Raw genomic sequence first — 4,771 nt, forward strand, 5'->3', positions numbered from 1 at the left:
CATTCAGTATACAGTCAAAATAATTCCCCTTTAGGACAGGATGTCACTTATGACATTTTATGAAATTAAAAGATGAATAAATAAAAGGTATCAAAGCCAAAGTAGGATGTTTTTAAGTATGATGATGATTTTTTTAGACCAATAACTATAAGGGAAAATACGTTGTAAAATGCTTTTAAATATCCTGGAGGAAGCACACCTGAAGGTTTCTGCATGTTACTTTTAATGCATAAAAAATAACGTTGAGATTAAACCATGCTCATCTGAGGCTATTCAATTATTATCAGGTTAAACTGTAGTGGGGTTTCTCCTAATTTGCATGGCTCAGCGTAGTTTGCAGATACAGGGGATCTAAATGTAAATCTATGTGTGGGTTTTCAATTTTCTATAAAGTTTTATTAATTTATATCAAGGGTTCTTGTCTAGAATTTCTTTCTAGTTGTTCACATGAGCTTTTAACACTAGTACTTTTTTTCAAGCCTCTGTGTACAACTTTCTATGGCCATATTTCTTTTCCTAGCGTCACGACTTGTATTGTGTGTCTTTGAAAATCTACTAGACAGAGTTTTCTCTGACCTTTAGCAGGGAATCAAGCCTGAGAATCGCTAAATTGGATGACACTTAAGCACAAAGCAGGGAACTACTTATTTATCACAGCAACAGACACTTTACTGTCAACGCGCCAGCAGTAAAATGCGTGACCACAATTCATTTTGCTAGTAGAAATAAAAAATGATGCCGCACATAATGTAGCATCCTAAAAATCAACATCTATGCATTCGGAATCTAGAACATTTAAAAATAGCTTTTCTTTTCTCTAGGAAGGGCCTTTTTATACCCAATAGCATTATGAGAAATTAACTAAAACAGAAATTTCCATGCAGTTATGGTAATGGTGTGAAAGCCTGAAAGATGTATGTCTAAGAGTAGGTGCCCGTCCTCTGGATAATCCTTGAACAGCTGTGTACATCAGCCACTTAGTGCTCCCCAAACTGTACGGTGCTGTAAACTCCACCTTTCTCCTGCAGGGAGTGCTGTCCACCACCAGCACAATAGCTAAGAATAGTGGCTAATTCCACAGCAGGGACACCTCACTTCACTTTAACCACCATTTTGTACAAAAATTCCATTTGTAGTCAAGATATCAGTTCTGTATAACCTTACATGCTAACAATATTCTTGTTTCCTTGATTTTTCTACAGCGTATTGCAGCGCTACAGCATATAAAGCATTAACAGAAAATGTTGGTTGTCTCGTGTTAACCTGCCTCCACCGTGTAAGATGGAGGGTGTGAATTCATCACCTACAGTGGTGCCTTTTTTTTTTTTTTTTTTTTTTTTTTTTTTTTTAAGATTACTGTCTTTTGATAATAAAAAAAAAATCCAATGGGACATCAAAGGTTTGCTCTTTAACAGCTCTTTGTAAAACCTTTTTAAACATCTTGATTGAGGAGGCCTCCAACATACTATGTTTTGTAGAGCTACAAGACACTTTATCACGGTGTAAATACGCTCCCCTCCTGTTCTCTTTCATATGTATGCCTTTCTGATTGAATGAATGATTTTTTTTTTTTTTTTTTTTTTTTTTCTTGGAAATGGTCAGTGTCCTTTTTAGTGGTATTCTGCAATGTCACAGTGGCTTGTTTCAGTGCTTCATTCAATGTAATAACCGCTACCCTTTTGCAATTAAAACAATTGTATTTCATCTCTCTTGTCTTGAGTTTATTACAATGACTGCCACTTCCACATTCATCTACACAGTCTTATGTCATTAATTACAGCTTGTTACACCTTTTTTCTAATCACTAAATCCATAGTTCAGAATTGTCCAGACAAATTTACAGGAATATGTTTTTATTTTTTTAAGGTGCATTTTATATATGTGAAACCCAATGGCCAATGCTCAATGTTTACTACGAATCTATTGAGAGATGTATTAATAAATGTGAGTTAAAAATAGTATTGTGTTCATGTGGGAGAACACTACTATCGTCATCACCATGGGAACGAGAAATCTGTCTCTCACATTGTTGGCAGTGGCCAAACATGTCAAACAACGGCTGAGCTGCTCTCATTGTCAATTTATAAATCAGAACAGAATATTGAGTAATAATTTTGAAATATACTAATTCATGCTCTTTTGTCTATAACATCAAAATGTAACAATTGACAAGCATATAAAAATCTTAACTTTCAAATTTGTAAGCTGCTGAGAGTCAACTACTTGTGCATCTAGCCCAGGTTTATTTAGTTTGTGTTCATGGATATGATATATGGATCATTAGAAGTGTATGTATATTCATGATTGCTCCAATTAATGCCACAGTAATGTAAATCTTTAGCAGAATACAACTAAACCGCGTTAGGTCCTAATTTTTGAAACTAGTCCCCCCCCCCACACACTATGGTTCTGTGATTATAGCCAACACCACAAATACTGAGGACAGTTTGTACACGTATTACTCATGCAGCCACCCAATACATCTCTACATGCAACTAAGATGTGGAAATTGAGTAATGTGGATGTATGATGACAATATATATTAACATATGATGCACAAAGCTAGTTCAGATGATAAGATAAATATGCTATAAAAACATCTTAACATAGATTTATCACAGCACTTTCTGGACCATAATTATACATTTTGATTGTTGTATTTTGCTGGAGAAAGAACTTTCCTTCTTACTGCTAAAATTATAAAAAAATCAATAATGCTCAAAATCCTTATAATAGCTTTTGATTCCATAATACCAATGCATTGCAAACACTGAACATTCAGTTCCAAATCAAAACCTGACCAAAATTTATCAAGTTTGTGTTATACCTTTAAAGAAAGTTAAGATAAAGGAATATTAGGCTTGCATTTTTCTTTTTTCTTTTTCAATCTCATTTATTGTATAAACGGAAAAATGTCTTAAAGGTTTGCTTTACTTTGAATCACTGCGCCAATATTTAGCTGCATAACCATATATAACCATATTGAGAACTGCTTCACATCTGTGTTGCATGGAGTTGACCAACTTCTGGCACCTGTGACCAGGTATTCCAGCCCAGGACGATTGAACTACATTCCACAATTCCTCTACTGTGCTGGGTTGGGCTTGGGCCACTCCATAACATCAATCTTGTTCATCTAGAACCAAGACTTTGCTCGCTTACTGGTGTGTTTTGTGTCATTGTTTTGTTAAAAGACCCATTTCGAAGGAATTTCCTCTTCATCATAAGGCAACATGACCTCTTCAAGCATTTTGATGTATGAAACTGATCCATCATCCCTGGGGTGCAATCCCATGTGAGAAATAGGCCCAACACCACAGTATGAGAAACATCCCCATAACATGTTTTTTGCACTACCATGCTTCAATGTCTTCACAGTGTACTGTGGCTTGAATTCAGTGCATTGGGGGACATCAGGCAAACTGTCTAGACCCCCCAAAAAAACTTTGCTCTCATCAGTCCACAGAATGTTGCAACATTTCTCCTTTGTCCAGTCAATGTGTCCTTTGAAAAATGTCAACCTATTCTGTACATGCCATTGCTTTTTTTCAGCAATGGCACTTTTCAGGGGCTTCTAGCTGATAGCTTTGCTTCACATAGCCTTCTTCAGATGGTAACAGTACTCACAGGTAACTTTAAGTTTTCTTTGATTTTCCTGGAGCTGATCATTAGTTGAGCCTTTGCCATTTTGGCTATTCTTCAATCCATTTGAAGGGTAGTTGACCATATTTTCCCACGTGGTTCAGGCTTTGGATGCCATGTCAAGTCATATAACATCATTTTTGAGCAGCCTATAATTTTATGCACTTCTTTATACGTTTTCCTCTCTCCAATCAACTTTTTACTCAAAGTCCGCTTTTCCTCAATGTCTTTAACTACCCATTTTGCTGAGTATTTTAGTGTGAAATGCACTACAACCAGCATGCACGATGCATTTGCTTCCTTCCTTCCTTAAACATGGGCCATAATTGACACACCTGTTTCTTCACAGAATCAACCACCTCACTAATTGAACGCAACAATAAAAAAAGAATTGCTATTATTTTGAACATGCCCCTTTCAATTACAGATTCACTTACACAGAATGAGCAGCATGGATGTCATGACTGTTGGGTCTGTTGGTTTTCTATAACTCTACAACACTGACTAGTAAATTATTTGCCATGTAGAAATATCACTACATATTATGATTTATGAGGTTAGTGATGTTGGACTGCTATTATTTTGAACAGAACTGCACGGTATAGAGACACCCATTTGGCTAAATGAATGATGTCCTGCCATCTGCTGGCTGTAACTTATCCCTAATGGGAAGTCCCATCTGAGGCAAGAGTTGAAGCTTCACTGAAATAATTTGAATGTAAATCAAGTTGACTTCATGACTCACCAAAATCAACTTTTAGACTGGCACTCTGCCAAAACTGAAGAACAAAAACAGGAGGCATGATGTTTTTATCAGCTACTGTCTCATGCTGTTAATTTTTAACACATGCACTGTTAATTCAATGTCTGCCTTTGTTGCCAACCATTCATACAAGGTCATACGCCTGTTTTTTAAGAGCTTAAAATGTTAAAGGTCCCATGACATGGTGTTTTTTGGATGCTTTAATACAGGCCTTAGTGGTCCCCTAATACCATATCTGAAGTCTCTTTCCTAAAATTCCGCCTTGGTGCTGAATCACAGCCACTAGAGCCAGTCAAAAAATGAGCTTTCTTTAGGATGTGCCATTTCTGAGTCAGTAACTTTTGAGGAGGAGAGGGGGGGGGGGGG

Source organism: Etheostoma cragini, chromosome 13 (genome assembly GCF_013103735.1).
Source record: "Etheostoma cragini isolate CJK2018 chromosome 13, CSU_Ecrag_1.0, whole genome shotgun sequence".
Classification (NCBI taxonomy): domain Eukaryota; kingdom Metazoa; phylum Chordata; class Actinopteri; order Perciformes; family Percidae; genus Etheostoma; species Etheostoma cragini.